The sequence below is a fragment of the Orbicella faveolata genome, unplaced genomic scaffold, assembly GCF_042242905.1.
Source record: "Orbicella faveolata isolate gen_17 unplaced genomic scaffold, um_ofav_v1 contig_46, whole genome shotgun sequence".
Classification (NCBI taxonomy): Eukaryota; Metazoa; Cnidaria; class Anthozoa; order Scleractinia; family Merulinidae; genus Orbicella; species Orbicella faveolata.
This window is the reverse complement of record NW_028301576.1, coordinates 10,962,691-10,979,808: the sequence shown is the minus strand read 5'-3', so window position 1 is coordinate 10,979,808 and position 17,118 is coordinate 10,962,691. Positions and strand designations below refer to the sequence as shown.

The 17,118-nt window shown below is 42.2% G+C and overlaps 1 pseudogene; it reads right to left on the bottom strand.

The window, feature by feature from the left end:
* Positions 1-8,152: 8,152 nt before the first annotated feature.
* LOC149098354 (uncharacterized) lies at positions 8,153-10,801 on the bottom strand (annotated as a pseudogene).
* Positions 10,802-17,118: the final 6,317 nt, after the last annotated feature.

Here is a 17,118-nt window from a genome sequence, read left to right as displayed (position 1 = left end):
ACTGGGGAAGAGTAGGGTGACTTTGAGTTGCTTATCCAACCACGATTGATCATATCCTGCAAGTGTGACTTTACCTCTTCGTACAAGGGCTTTGGAATTGAATTGTATGTTTTTTGTACTGGGACGTCATCTCTCAGGTTGATTTCCAATTTCAAATGTTCGGCACATCCAATGCCACCATCATCTATAGCGAAGGCCCCGGATTCTTCCCTCAACATCTCCTTGACAATCACCCGTTGCTCACTTGACAAATGGCTCAAGTCAACTGGGGGAGTCCACTCTGCTTTACTTTGTTCGGGCTGACTTGGCTCCCGCTCACAACTGGTTGCCTCACTCCAAGTTTCACCTTCCTCTTTCTCTTGTTTCTGTTCAGCTTCGACTGGCAGTGGCGTGACGGACTGCACTAACTGTATAGTGCCCAGTTCTGTCCGCCTACGTAAGGTCATCTCTCGTTCGGTGTTGTTGCATACTGGAACATACATTCGGCTCGAAGACCTCGGGGAGATTCGGTGGAGACAGCCCTGAACTTCTAGCCCCTCAGGCCACGCCCCTTCCTCTTTGGGCTCAAACACAACAGGCAAATCTTCTAGTAGTCCAAAGTGTACCTGACATTTGACTCTCACAGTCTCTCCTGGTGGAACACGTATGTCTTGTCTGCCGACTCTGAGCATACCGGTGTCAGCTTCATCATCCATACTTTGGATGAAATTAACCAGCGCTCTTGCTTCGCCCTCTTTCACAGATGGGAACGAGTCATTCACTATTCGGGGCAATAGGCTGGTTGTGTTGGGGCTACTACTCCTCTTAATGACCTCTTCAATGACATTAAAGCCGATGATGGGATACTCCTGATTATCTTCACTTCCTATTAGTATGGGTACTGTCAATGGCTTCGAGTACCCGTCCTCCCCAACCAACTGGAACTCCACCTCAATCCAGCCATCATATGCGATTTTTGTACCGTTCACGGCCTGGAGATTTAATCCATCTTCCCCCAATAACTCGCTTATGTCTCTTACTGGCTCGTTTGGTAGGTTAATTTCTTTCCAATGTTTGGACACAACACAAACTTGAGCTCCGGTATCCCACAGGGCATCCACCTTTTCCCCTTGAATCAAGCAGGAAACCACACATTTTCTTCCCACTAATTTGGTGAGTTTAGAGCGTTGTCTCGGGGTTAGGTGGGAACTGAACGACGTTTTCAATGTTTCAACACTTGCCCTTTCCCTCAGTTCAACTTCGCTAATGGCTTGACATAGTTTCTTATGCTTCTCCCAATGTTCCCTTTGACAAACTTTTGAACAATAGTGGCTAGTATGGCACTGTGAACACCGCAAGTATTGATGTGCCCAATCCTCCCTCTTTCCACAGTTCATGCATTGTTGGGACTGCTCATGAATCGGGGGGGCTGCTCCTTGTCCCGTGGGGGCAACCCTTGTCTGTTTCCCTGGGGGCTTGCTGAGTTATAGCCCCTTCGGCTTGACCTTAGGCATTGGTAACTGAAGTGGCCGACATCACCACAGTTGAAACAATGGTTGCAACGGAAACCCCTTCCTTGTCTTTCACAATTCCAGCACCCTCTAGGGCGAACCCTCCCTTGCTCTACAGGGTTGTACTGTGGGTGAGGGCTAGCGCGGCTTTGTTGTTCCATGCCCTCCCGGATAGCAGCCAATTCCGCTTTCAACTCTCTAACTTCAGTAAGAAGGTTAACTTTTGGTGGCTTTTCTGGGGTTTTACCTTCAACTGAGGCATGGCTGTCATCATGGGTGGCCAATTGAGCTACAAGCTGTGTGGGGGTTCGGTTTGTGAGCTGGTCATGACGGGAACCAAGCTTCTGCATTCTTTCTGTTTCATTACTAACTGCTGCATTCAATTTCTCAAAAAGTTCTTCATCTTCCACTTGGGTGTTTTGCAGGCATGGTTTTATCTCCATTTTAATGTTATCATTCCGTAACCCAGTTAATAATGAATGCAGAAACATGCACTGTACCAGCTTTGGGTCATACTTCAAATCAGATCCTGCTTCTTGAGATGCAAACAGTACTTTCTGCTTTAGATCAAGGAGGCGAACAAGAAAGTCCTGAGGGGTCTCCCCAGCTTCCTGTACTGCCGAACTGAGCAGCTGATACATTTCCGTAGCCCCCCTTTCTTGGTAATGTGACCGGAGTATTTTACGTAATCTGGCAAGATCTAGATCGGGCTTACCTTCCAAGTAGCTCCTCAATCTAAGGCCTGGATTGATAGCTCGAATAACAGCCTCGACAATTTCTTCTTCTTTATAGCCCCGTTTCAATCCAGCGTTAATTTGGTGAGCAAGACTGGTAAAGCTCAAGCGATCTTTCTGACGTGAATCTCCAATCTGTCCCGATATTTTAAATTCCTTCCTGAACGGTGGAATCGCTGTGGTTTCTTTAGGCGTAACTGCATTTGTGCTTGACTTGACAGCAGACTTCTGATCCACATGTTCGGTTTTCACACCACCCTCTTGTTCACTCTTCGCGTCCTTCGTTGCCGGTTTCTTTTCTTTAGTTGTTTCTCTGAGATTCGTTAGTGCTTCAGTTCCGAGTTCTTCGGCGTCTAAATATTTCGTTAGGATTTGTATTAACGCCAGGCGTCCTGTATCCGTCTCTTTAACTTCGATATGTAGCCCCGCACAGATTTCTCGAAGACTCGCTTCGCTAAGCTGACAAATTGCTGTTCTCACCTCTATCTGAATCTCTTCGACGACTTCTATAGACATTTCGGTGGTTTCTTTGTCACGTCGGGGTCACCAAATGTTACACTCTACTCAATCTCGCACAGGAACTACTACAAAACTGCAATGACAACACGTTTTCTCATCGATCCTCGTTTCGTTTTTATTCTCGCCAACGCGTGGGATTTTCGATCCCATAATAATAAGTGACCTGGGGCTGGGCCCAGTCCCTCACGTTCTACTTGTAACAATGACAGATGGATGTTGAAAGGCAGACAATTTGTTCTTTTGAGCGGAGTTAAGCTTACTACGGGACTGATGAAAACCCAGTTTGAACCCGTACTGCAGGCCGTTGAGAACATGGGCCATCTCCTTCATTTTTTCCATCAAATTGGTGATTTCAAAATTTAGGGTGGGTCAGCTGGTAACTTACTATGTTAATAGTTACATGTACACCATTATAATTGGTACATGTACATACATGTACATTTATAATAACACTGTAACAATTTTGTTACATTTACTGGTTCCATAAATAGTATCCATCTGTAGTGAACAGTTGGGTAAATGTCATCCAAAGAATCGCGTGGACCAGCCAGCCGAGTGGAAGCTGAACAGCATGCTGTTTAGTTAAGACCAATCTGTCAAGTTAGTCGCCATGGCATTCTCTCTAAATGCTCGGTTGTACGACAACCAAACCCAACCGTAGAACTGGCAATATGTATCAGGAGTTGATACTGCAGGAGATCTTTCCAGCGGTGAGGGAAGTACGACAATGTTGAGGCAGTAAACAGAGAAGGCCTACAACCAGATGGAAATATCTCTGATGTGCCGCTTAGGTTTCTTTGGCGGGGACATTAACACAAAGCGCCCATTGAACAGCAACTGAGGCTCAGGCTCTGTGAGAACAATGTTCAAGGGCAGCAACTCGTGGAGTTCAACAAACTTCCCAGCCACGATCTGACTGTGTAGCTATTACTTCCTTGCAATCAGTTTGCATTTCTATTACTTATTTATTGTTAAAAGTAAACAGTTTGACAAAAATATCAACCTCTGAAGTGCGTCATTCAATTGATCTCTGGAATATTGCCAGCATACCTGCAGAATCTATAGAGCCACAGGAACGGGCAAAGTTTGCATGACATTTGTGTTGTTGTTGTTCCCACCAGTGATGAAACTCTTCAGTTCCTTCTTTTCCCCTCCTCAATTTACATTCAGCACTTTCCTTTCACGTAATCTCACAGTAGCCTTTCCATTGATAGTGGACAGGACAATAACCACGCCATAAGGTGAAGAGAAGCCTCTTTTTGCCAGGTTTCATCTCCTGACACTGCAGTATTGTATACTCCTTCCTTGTCAGGCTCAAAAAGGTTTAACTTTATCTGCAGCCTTGGACATACTTTCTGTAGCAGTATGTGTAGCTGCCTCACACATGGCTTGGACATGATCCTGGCATGCACTTTTGTTCATCAGCAGCAACATATTCATGACACATGCAAATTTCACAAGGCATTGATGACCAGCACCAATGTTCCTGGTCGCAAAAACAGCCCTCTTGTTCACTTTGAATGCTTTGCTGCTGTTGGTCTTGGCAGAAATGTAAATTGATTTGTTAAAAGGTTACTTTCCAGTCATACACTACACCACAGTCTACACGTCAAAATTAGAAGAGAGGCAAGGCCAATCTCTGATTCCTTGTCGTCCTCGAAAACAGCACGTCCCTGTTGTTGAAGACTTGTATGCTCATACGGTCATGTAGGGCATAAATTTTCAACATCAGTGAAGTTATGGACAGGCTTTTAAAATAAGTATAGGCATTGAAGGTGGTTGTTGAAGGGCATTTTTTTTTATGGTGATTCTTCAGCTGTTACAGGGCTGGAAATTAACTTTTGTCCAGGAGCCATATGGCTCCTAAATGTTTTTAGTTGGTCACCAACTTCAAAAAGTTAGTCACCATTTTTTCCAACAACTATTTTAAAATGTAGTATTTTTTGTTGGGGTAAAAACCTACATTTTAATCTATTATGAAAATGATATAATGCGCTGACATAATAAATACCAGAGCTACGAGCAATTGAAGAATACTTAGATTTGTTTCTTCACCAACCAATGCCAACAATACAGCATTTTCAAACAGTCCCCATTGCCGGTTGTTTTTGCAGCTCTTATGTCCGGTTATAGACGTAGACCTTCTGGAATTAATGATGTTGCCCTTTTGACTTTTGCCAGTTCCACGCGTCCACTTACTGACAGACTTCTAACGAACTGCTTCTGTTGAGCATATTTACCATCCAGCTTATGAGCAAATTCTGTGACATTGTTCTTCCAATGGACTTTTTTGTGGTTATCCAAAAGTTTAAATTATCTCAATCATTTCTCGGTTCTTTTTAAATTTAAATGAGCTCACTTTTCCTGGTAGTACGACAACTTGGCAGGGTGATGCAATACTACCAAGTGGACACTAGAATGCACTGTACACAATGTGACTACCTCAAATCCAAGATGGTGTCTAGCGCTTTGTGCAGATTTTCAAAAACCACCTTGCTGGAAGCCCGTTACTGCCATGAATTTTGTCTTAAACATGTTAAAAAATTTAGAAAGTCCTAGATTGAAGTGTATTAACAAGTGTATTAATTAGTTGTGCAGGAGGAAAAGATCTTTCCAATGATACCCAGATCAGAGTGATCGGCTCAATGAAGCCTGAGATATGTAGTAAAATGCTCAGAAATTTGAGTGAAAAACTTAGAGCAAAATTTCCTGTGACTACATTTAGCTACTCCATGGTACAAATTGCAATTCTTGATGATGCTTTCTCAGAAATGTTTGAACTGGAAGCAAGCTCAGTAAAGGTCAATCACCACAGCAAAAAGATCCGAAAAGGAGAAAGTGGGAAGAAAAAAAAAAATTAAAAGCCTTAAGAAGTAGGTCACTTTCTTGTCCAAAACCTATCACAAAATTTTGATTTCTGCGCATGCCCAAGCAGAAATGTTGTAAAACGTGGTGCTAGTGGAAAGGAAGACATGCTGTCATGTTGGAAATGTCTTTTTGAGTAGATTGGAGCTAATTTGGCTCATATTTAGGCTGAAAATCTCCAAAATGTCCAAAAAATGCATTTTTGGCAAGAAGCTCCAGGAGTCAATGGGTTAAGGAATTCTAGTGGCAAATCTGACAGCTAGTTTTCAGGATTTGGTCACCAACACAAAAAAGTAGGTGTATTGGTGTCTGTATTACGTGCAATTTTGTGGAAATGGTGGCATTGTGTGCAAACTGCTCCAGACTTTACATTAACGCTTACATGGCTCAAATAAACATAGAAACTAATGAATGAATAAGTAAATAAAAGAGAAAATAGATGGTTATGAATTCATTAACCAGAAAATAACATGAACTTAATTTTATGTTATATTTTAGAGTAGCTGAGAAGTAGTTGGGATGCAAAACAAAAATTAATAATCATAAAAAAGAATAAGCAAAATAAAAGGAAAAGAAAAAATGAATGTTGTTTTAATAAATCCTGAAAGAGCTATTGCTAAGGTATATAAGTTTGTCTATCTCCATCTCAACCTCAATCTCTTTCTATGTAACACCCATCTGTCTGGATGTGCAAAAACACCACAGAAACTACATTCTGAGAAAGTGCATAATGTATAGCTGAGGTAGAGGCCTCAGCACTTGTAGCAATTCACTTTATCTGCTACTTTGTGGAGGGGATCTTGTAGGGCTATCTTTTCAAGTGCTGGTATGAAATTGTGTAGCACTGCATTGTCCTCACCAAAATCATGAAGGTTTACCTTTTTGCTTTCGTAGCTGGAGAGTCTGGCTTTATTCTGGTTATCCAGAGCCAAAAGTTGGTTGGCACTGTGTCTTATGGTGGCAGACTGGATAGTTCCAGAGTGTCCTGTGACGCTAGGGGCTTGGTTAATAGGGATCCGATCAGCATTGACTATTGGTCTCAATAACAAGGGTTTTTGGGTTGTGGGGCAAGGAAGATTTTGAGTTTCATTTGGTTCTTTGGGGCATGCACTTTAAGTCTCAATTCCTTGTGTTCAGTACTTTTAATTCTGTGTTTTCAGGTTGGCTTCATGTTACTAAGTAAAATTAATGGATTCTAAATCAATGGGAACTCCTGTTACAAGGTGAATGTTGGGAATACTGTTGAGAGTAAATTCTGATCTGGGCTTTCCGGAAGGTGACATGCTGGTTCTAGTTGTGGCAGGTATTTGAGAGTTGAGTGTGAATTATGCCCTACTTAAATAATATACAATGTAAATGACGTACATTCATTGGAAATTTGAAAAGTACACCCAAAACTGCTTCGTTGCAGCAAAGCATCTTTGTTCATGTTAACTATGGAGCCCCAGTTGTGACATAGATGACACCTTTATGCATGTGCACATTTTGCTGTAGCTGTTTACATCGAACACTGCATGTTTTCAGCAACCATGTTTGTCAGTCAGATGCTTCATTTTGGCCACACCACTAGCCCTCTGTTCAGTTGTCCACTTTATAGCTGCTTGAGAGCATCTGAAAAATCATGGAGGAGTAATCCCCTAACAGCCTGTTTGTACTAGTTCGCATCTTTGTTTATGTTTTCCATAGCATCAGCCCACAATATGTCAGAAACTTTCTCTTTAGTATGCAAACATGAGGTGTCAACAGTTTGCAACAGTAATGTCATTAATTGGATCAAAGCTATCAAGTTGCTACAGGTAAAATAAACAGCTGACACCCCAAACTCCTGTTTCTCTCTTTGGTTCTTATTTTGGGCTTTGTCGCATTGCTTGCCTTTTGAAAGGTTATAGGGAACACTTTTCTGGAATATAAGTTCCATGTACAAGTCAGTGCCATATTTCCCACCAAATATTAAAGTATATGAATTTTTCGTTAAATGAGTGCGAACTTATCCTAAAGACTGGACTCAACTTCTCACATCTGTGAAGACACTAAAAAAGTTGGGTATCTGAGGGAGGCATCCATAAGGACTTGCACCTCTGTTTCTCTTCAGAAATGTAAGTCCAAAAAGGTGGAAAATTCAAGCCAGGAGAAAAAGGCTGATGTTCATTGTGCAAACCCTTTAAAGAAAGAAAAAAATCCTGTCTTGGAAATTTTGTTTTGTAAAAAGTTCCAAGCTTCAAAGGATGAAGTATGAGAACGCTTCTCCTGTTATAATGCTGGTCTTTCAAATGTAACACTCTCCTCTGAAGTATTTTTCTTTTGCACATTGATGCAAAAGGCTCTTGCAAGACACTGAAATTACAGTGATTAGCCTGACTATACTGAACTGTGCATTTACCAATACTAGACCTTGACTACTCAATGAACATTTCAGTTCTAATTTTCAACATTATTTGGTACATTCATACCTGGAGGAAATAGTGCAACCTCTCCATGTTCTTTGATATCTGCTGTCTTACATTAACCAGCAGTTGTGCTCTGTACAAGCCTTCTTTAATAATGTCAATCTTCACTTGAAGTAACAGGATCTTGGCCAGGTGGAGTGGATGCAACTTCCCGTGACTGAATAGACTGATTGCCTATAGCACTACAAGCGCCAAGATCACGCATCAGTCGTGCGTAGTTTAAGGGGTTTACCTCTTCTCTCATGTGATCCAAAGCTGCATGTGTGCAAGGGGAATTTCCTGGAATGATGGAACTATCGTCGGTGAATGAACTGTGTGCCAAGAAAAACAACTAAGATAATAAAACAATTACATGCTTGAGTTTGTTATGGTCTGTCCAGATCTTTTGCCTCATCAGCACATGTCAGTGGAATTTACGCCTCCTAAGGCTTGGAGGGATGTGGGATAGCTGGGACATCCCAGCTAGAGACAAACAGACAAACAAGTTTGGGAATTGGGGATATTTTCCTGTGGCCATAATACAACAAAATGCTGACTTGGCATCTTTACGTTTGTTATGGCATTTTCCCTATCTTACTATCATGTTCTCTTTTTATTTACAGTTATCAAAACTTGTTAATTCTAGTGTCTGATGAAATCGACCAACATTGTAAAACAGTTATCTAATTAACACCATGAAAAATGTTGAAGCAGTTCCTTGACTTAACCAAGCAGAGGTGTACATTACACTTGGAGCATTTCACGTGCGAGTAACTGGTCTTGCAGTGTCGGCATCACTGTTGCTTTTCTTGAAACTCTGGAAAATGGCCTCATTGGTAAAACTGTACATCCTGGCTTAGGTTTGGCACTGATGTAGCTTTCCTTTTCTTTGATGATGTAGCAGCGGGAACAGGAGAAGTTGAAGATGGTCTACCACGTGGCCTTGCAGTTTCACCAGAAGTTCTAACAGCCTTGCAAAGGCTTACAGCAATTTCTGACTGAAGAAAGACCTGGTAAGCACTCATCGTCTTTGTACGTTGAAGTACCAGATGCTGCATCCTCCTGCCACTTGCACCACGAAGACTCTCCTGGAGGTCAGAAGCGATGTTGTTTGGCTGGGTCTTGTGACTTAACACCATGATGAAGAGTTGGAATGATGTTCTTTTTCATGGCATAAACTGCAACATCCGCCTCTCTTTCTGTTGGGTTTGACTTTTTAATGGTGTTTTGGCGAATTGCAAGACCATAATACTTCTGCAGCTGTTTAACTTTTCCCTCCGTCAGTCGCCCACGACCTCCAATCAGTTGACCATCAGCCAGTTTACCCATTGTTCTAGCTTTGAGGTTCAGCAAGTGTTTTCCCATTCTTTTTTGAACATGCCCCACACAGTCCAATTTTTCCACATTTCGCCATAAATATGTTCGACAGAATTGAATACCTTACTGTCGCCATCGCTTACCATCCATTTATACCTGAGGTTGTGGCATTCGATTGACCTACCCCACAAGACAACAGCTCCTTCAGCTTCCATGGCTGGAGAACTACCAGTAAAGTTAATATCACACTCATGTTCTAACAGCCACTCTTCAAACTCTTCATCGGTGCATTTTACTTTTTTTAGGGCACATTTTTGACATGATTTGGACAAGACATGGTAGTCCAAGACTTCTCCAGTGTCTACTGAGATGGCAAACGCTACACCTGTTAATGAAGTAAACCCTCGCTTTGCCCATGTGCCGTCAAAGCTGACAGCAGCATCGAGGATGTCATTCTCATCTTTATCCGGATTTTCATCCAAGATGTGTTGTCGGAGTCGTTCTCCAGCTTTCCTCATCTCTTCCTTCGCTTCATCTTCTAGTGCTTCTAAGATGTTATCTACTTGTTTATAATACGCAGTTTTCGTGAGACAAGGCATGTTCATGATGCTACAAAATGTAGCAAGGCCTTCATAGCCACCACCAGTCTCTATGGCATGATAAACAGCTCGGCGGTTGATGTCGTACGATGTTCCTCGCTGGGTCACACTGGTGGAGGTTAGAAATGGCGTAGACTCATGGCAGGTGTTACACTGTAAAGACAGTTCTGACATTAGTCCCTTTCTTTTTGTTGTGTCATCTTCTAGGGTTAAACTCCCTAAACAGAAAAATTAAGTGTAACTAAGTAAAAATTGAAAAATTGCCATGCAGTTTGATAGGAACACACAACAACAGAACACATATTGCAGTGTAAAATAACCTAAACATAACAATGCCTTCTTGGAGCTAGCCCTTCAATCTAAAAGGTCAGTAACTACACAAAAAAATGTGTTAGAATTCAGGAGCCGAAGTCGAAAGCAAAAACCAGGACAAAATCCATATCTGGAAAATTTGGTAAGGACTCTATGATAGCACTACGAAAATTTCTCACCATCACACGCGTGGGCACTTGAGACCGCCTTGGATAAGTTTTCCAGGTCAATGATTCTGTATCCCTTGCTTTCCTCGGGTTGGAATGAAATCTCATCGGCAGAGTTTTCTATGGAAAGCTTTTTGCTTGTATTCTCCATTTTCTTCCTTGATGAACCAATGGGTTTTTCGGAGTCTGAGTCCGATTGATTTGCAACACGACATGTGCTTGGTTGTGTTTCGAAATCATCAGCAGGAGCGGGTTTCTTTCCTTATGCTCCATGTCTCTGCGTCCCAGAAAATCCTTTCCTTTTCTTTTTGTAGGAAGATCTCACCGTCTTTCCGACCATTGCCAGTAAATTTTACGCTAATATATCGCTTCCAAATGACTTTGATCGTCCTTGCTCGTTCTCTATACACAGTGATTTCAGTGAATGCAGTGTCCTTAGTGATATGCGGTCCAGAAAGCTGCATAAAATCATTATAAACAACTGGAAAACAACGAATTCCTTTTTTCGTTGCTATGGCAACCAAATTAGCCAACAGAAGCGGGAATTTTAAAATCGCTCGCAAAGGCATAAAAGAAAAAATACTGCCATAAACTCTTACTCCATAGTAAACTTAAATACCTAAAGATGCAAAATCCGAGAAAAACAAAAATTTGAATTTTCCAGCAAATTTTGGGTGTACCCCCGCCAGACTTTCAAGAACATCTTCAGATACTGCAGCCTCTGCTGCTGGTTCTTCGCTGACTGAGGTGTTATCCTGTGCCTCATCATCAGAATTGCTGACAACATCTTCCTGGTCACCCGTTTGAACCTGTTGTTACACTTGTAACATGCATAGGAGTGGAACACTGCACTTTCGGTAACTTCCTTCGTGGGACCTGACTCCATCGTTTGACAGCTCTGTCAATGATCTGGCTTTCTTCCTTGGGGTAACAGCAGGGCCATTGATGGACACATGCATTGCATTGATGGGCACATGCATTAAGGAGCACATCTGCAGAAGCACCATCTGCCTCAGGGTCATTCAGGACATCCTCAATAAAGAGAAATTTGACTTCCTGTCGTGAAGTCGGGGGATTGATGTAGCTGACAAAAGCAACTATTTGTTCCACAACTGCAACATCAGTAGCATCATCAGCCAAAAAACCATAAATCCCTGCTTCTCGGACGTTTTCCAGGATCATCTCCTTGATTGTCATGCCAATGGTAAGAAATACTTCTCTCACTGAATATTCAGAACGATGCCTAAAATACTGGATATCATTTAGCCCTCTTTGTTCGAGAAATTCAAGAAAGGGGGTCAACTTCCGTTTAGAAATTTTTTGCTTTGCAAGAAAATTACATGAAAACATTAGACAGCACTTTGTCTCTCGAGTTTACCTGGTTTACATACTCTTGATGAAGTACAGAAACCCGGCTAAGCATTTCAGCTGTTATGGTAGCATGATGCTGCTTGCTTGCAGCGTGTTCTTCCAGTGCCAGTTTCCAAAATCGCATCGTTGGTTGACTACTGTAGGTCTTGGACTTGTTACGTAGATTCTGAGTTGCATGTTTGTTACACAGTATGCACAACATTCCATGACTTTGTTCACCGAAGACCAACCAGTGAATGCCAGTCTGCTTGCAATATGTGAAGTCTGCAAATAGCCAGTTATGATTAAACTTGAACTTCAGTTGCTTCTGGCTTCTCAACTCTGAAGGTGAGAGGTTCATGCACTTGTTTTGGCAATTGTAGGAGCTATGTAACGTGTGACCCAGAAAACATGTTTTTAATGTCTCGAGCATCTCTTCAGCTGCCAGAGGTCTTACATTACTGCTAAACTGGGAGGTGCGAGGTGCATTGATAGAAGCGGAGACAATTGTAGAGCTCGATGCAAGATCAAAGGAGGAACTAGCCCAAGGCGCATTTTCTATAGTAGACAGACTAGACATAGCCGCGGTTGTGTTAGAAGTGATAGAAGATACAGGGAATAAATCAGGGGCAGTAGAAATAGAGGGCAAGTCATCTGTAGATGAAGAACAAATAATTCAATGATGAAACCTGAAAATGAAGTTTGCACCACTAAGCGTAACATAATCATTTTTCGGTCTCTTACTTACAGTTTGCATGACTGTGTCTCTTAAATATTGTGCAACTCTTGTCCTCCTTTTTTTCTCTTATGTTACTTTTCTTCAACAAATTTAATACTAGGAACTACTTTGAAATAGTACTAAGCTTTAACTGTAACAGGGAAAATACAAGTGCTCAAAGCTCAGGATTCAGAACACACTTCACGGGCAAGCGAGTTCAAGTGTTAACTTGATGTTCGTATTGATCACTGTCGCGTGTCAGCGGCTGTTAAATTAATTTAATACTCGGCAAAAAGAAAGTAGGGTTATGCTATTTTACTGATTTTCACTCACCACCGCTTTTTTGACGCTTTGGTTGAAAACCAAATTCCAAAAGACCTTTCTGTCAAATTCCACATGTGGACGCCATTTTGTAAACGTTTCTCAATGGATTATGGGGGATTTCCCCTGGCCGCGAGAGGAATGGAAAGGAAACATGGCGGACGTCGTATTGAGGGGTGAATTGGCAAAAACAAGCTGAATTGTTTCAACAAATTATGTATTTTTAAAGCAGTAACATCTGCTAGATATCTTCACAGCATTGGTTGGAAGAGGAAAGCAATATTTTCCCATAAACGCAATGGGATTTCACCTTTGATCAGACGAACATTCGTGGGATAATTTCGGTAAATATTTCAGTGAAACAGCCGGTAAAAATAACCGGTTACCAGCTCTTAACAAGAACCCTGCATCAGAACATCACAGTGCTATACTTCTGCCAAGACATGTTTCTGCTGGGGAAATATGCCAAGAGTATTTCCAGAAACGCCCACTACATTGTAGCCTTCAAGAATCCACGAGATCAATTAGGCATGAGGAATTTACTGCTTCAAGCTTTTCCCAACCAATGACAAGTTTTACCCGACACTTTTCAACGTTTGACAGAACGTTCATTCGGATACATGGTCTTGGATTTACATCTTTGCGGTTCCGACGATCATCGGATTCTCGGCCGCCTTTTAAAGGATGAAGGATGTATACGGTGTCACAAATTCATCGAGACATTGTCATGAGTTCTTCCCAAGATTCAATCAGTGCCGTATCTCTAATGAACGGATCCAGGAAAAGCACCCAGCTGGTAAACCCAGATTTGCTGTACCAATTGGATGGGTTGTTTGCCTTTTAACACCGTCAGTGGTGGTGTCATCGCCAGATGTTTTACCACTTTAAGTGGTGCCACAGTTGTTTGAACGCTTTGGCTTTGATCATCGTGGCAGCAGGCATCGTAGTAGGATCTGTCTTGAAAAACAGTACCCTCATTTTCTGTTTAACTGCCGCTGAAACTGTAATTAAGGGATGAAACGACTTCAAAACGTTTTCGTTCAAAACGACATGTGTCGCTTTGCCTACACCACTTATGACAAAACATTGATCAAATTGAGAAGCTACGTGCAAGAGCAAACGAACAGTTCGTAGAAAACCAGGGAGACGTAGGAGGACACAAAAAGGGGATTGTTATTATTGGCAGCTCTCATTCCAGCTTTAGTAGCAGCAGGAAGGCGGCGGCTCTAGGAGGAATCTCTGGTGTAGCAGGTTACTGCTTCGTGTAAACGTCGAATATGAAAAATAAACCAAAGACCAAGAAAAGAAGTAGACAGCGAGGCGGAGCATTGGCTCGACGTAAGCATCGATTAGTAGACAAGATCGCCGAAGGAGCCAGTATTTTTTTATTGGGACCCCCACCTTTGCTACGCTGGCTTTGAAATTAGCGAGTCAGGTAGCAAAAGGCATCAAAGACTGTGTGAATCACTATAGTAAGAGACAACGTGGAGGTGCACTGTTTACTGTTCTCAAGAACACGGCCAAGATCTGGTACAAGCTCGTAAAGGACAAACAGTATAAGAGAATGGGTGCAAAGGGTGTCACAGGCAGTTACAACAGACGTCCTGCACCTTGGGAAGTATGACTCAATTACGCAGACAATGGCCTTTCTTGGAGGCCATTCTCAAAGTGGCCAATCAGAGCAGGAGGCAAGAGATGTTAGAACATGCTGATGCGGATCAAATCAATGCCATGAGCGAAATGGTTCTCAATCTATTATGAAGCAGAATTCCCGCTCACCCGATCACTGTGGTTTAACTGCATTGCTGTAAGACAACGCTACATGAGGTGGGGAAACGCAAAAAACTCGATCAAGAGGCAAACAGAAGATCTCCAAGAACAAAAGGATTCTGGCAAGGTTTAAACGTGTTCTAAGCACGTCGATGTTAAACACCAGAGACGTCAGAGGTTATCCACTGCAAGGTTACGACTTCGTCCCGAACAGCCTAAACGTAAACGTCAAGACACCTTGAGTGAATTGGTCAAGTTACTACAACAAGCCAACGAAAGACTGGAACAATTGAAAGACAATTTGCAGTACTGGAAGAGGGAGTACAAGAACCTCAATCAAGAGTATTTGACTTTCAAGTTTGAAGACCTGTGCGAAAGGTGTCATGCTATCAGAGACACCACGCCACCCGGAGATACTAGTACTCTGTGTACGAATTGCAGTCGAGATAAAGACACAACAGCCCGATTGACCCTGAAACTCGAGAAGAAAGAGACTAAATTCCGTTACTGGCAAAACTGCTACAAAACGTTACTCCAACAACATTTCGAGAATGACAGAAGAGGTCATGATGTTACCCACGAAAGAGTTTGACCAATTAGTTCAGTATCACAAAGGAGAAATCACCGAAAATGCCTTGTTGAACAAAGTGGGTCGATTGGCCGCCGAAAGTCATGTGATACTCATGTGATACTCATGTGATAGTCATGTGATAAATCGATTCCAGATTCAATTGCCATCAAGATAATTAAACCTTTAGCTCGTCAGAGAGGTCGCTTAACCAAACGCATCAGACAAGTTGGTCCTTTGTCGAGCAATAGTGCTGATGTTAGCTAAGAGGACGAGGAAGGAGCCTTGGTGAATAGTTCGTTGGAAATCATGTTCAAAAAATTGATCAAGAGCGCTTCTCGAGGTGATAACAAAGAAGTACATATCAAAAAAGATAAAACACCCGTCAGACCTTCCACCTCAGGTGTTAAAAAGAAGCGACCCCCTTCTAAGATACCCATTGCAGTTTCACAGCTGTCCGAAGACAAGTGATAAACGCAGAGGAGAGGGCAAACGTCAAAACGAGGCGCAACGCTTAAAACCTACGAGTGGTTGGGAAGACTGGACCGAGGGTAAAAAACTGAGAAGAAATCTACAACACGATTATGACACGAACTAATACCCGTATGCACAAGTGCCATCAACTTGGACGTGGTTTCGACGTTCAAAAATGGCTGGGCAACACGGGATTGAATTTCACTGGCCTGGGTATCAGCACATGGGGCCTGGGACCAATTTGGCCAAGAGACTAAAACGAGGTAATCCAGGCATCAGTCGACTAGACGAGATTGCCAAACATAACGATATTGATTATTCTTTGGCTAAGAATTTGAGGGACAAGTGGAAAGCGGATACAAAGATGTTCAAGGCCATCGACAAGTTACCCGGCAGTAAAACGATGACTGAAACGATTGTGAAGAGAATCGTGCAGGCCAAGAAAAAGTTGAAGTTGTAATCAATTTCGCCCTTCGGAGTTTTTGTTAGTCAATAACCGTTTCTGTTCAGACGCTTTGTGTTGATGCTTTGCTTGGTTTTTGTTTGATTTTTTAACAATTGGGTTGCCATGGAAATTGGTGAGACCGATCCCAGGTCCTCTGTCGAGGCTGGTGGGTTGTTTTCCAACATGGCCGGTTTTTACACACTATGGGTGCCGCCATCTTGAATTTTTAATTCGCCTCCTGATTGGTCAATAATGTCACGTGTTTTCAGATGCGCCATCTTGGATATGCAAATTAGCAAATCCAGCAATCTGATTGATCGAGAGCCTTTTTTAATGATATGCACTGCTCTTTGATTGGTTGTGCCCCCCTATTAGCGTGGTATACTACTAATTTCATTCTTGGGCCTGCCGTTTTCATATTCATAAATGCATGCCCAAAAAGTAATGAATCACTTAGTGACATTGGGGACATTAAGTATGACATTTTTGAGACAACTCTCAGCCAAATTTTGACTTTGGGGTAATAGTGTTCAAAGCATGACAGAGAAATCAGTATTATTGTTTAATTGGGTTCTCTTGAACTTTCATTTTTGTAATCTATAATTGCTTCATACGTAATAAATTACCTAATTTCATATTAGAATGGTAAACAGCAAAAATTGCACTTTTTGAAAGCTAGCTTGACTCATTGGTAAACAGAGTAGAACCCCATATACACGCGCTAAAAAATCGGCACGGCACGCCAAATTTTTGGCACCGTGCTGACGATTTTAAGGCACGGCACTCCCAATTTTCGACGTGTAAACGTATCGGTCCCAAATGTAATGTGGCACCAGTGCCCAAAATTTTAGGGTTGCCGAGACTACCTCCCGGAGGTAGTCTCGGCACGGGTAAACGAGGTACCGTGCAAAAGGATTCATTCGTGTAAAAGCTCTCCGGTGCCGTGCCAGGGATCTTCCAGGCCCTTTTTACCATAACGCATGCGTAGTTGTCACAAAAATGTCGACGGAAGAGACACGTCGTTCGCGCTCCCCTAAGAAAAA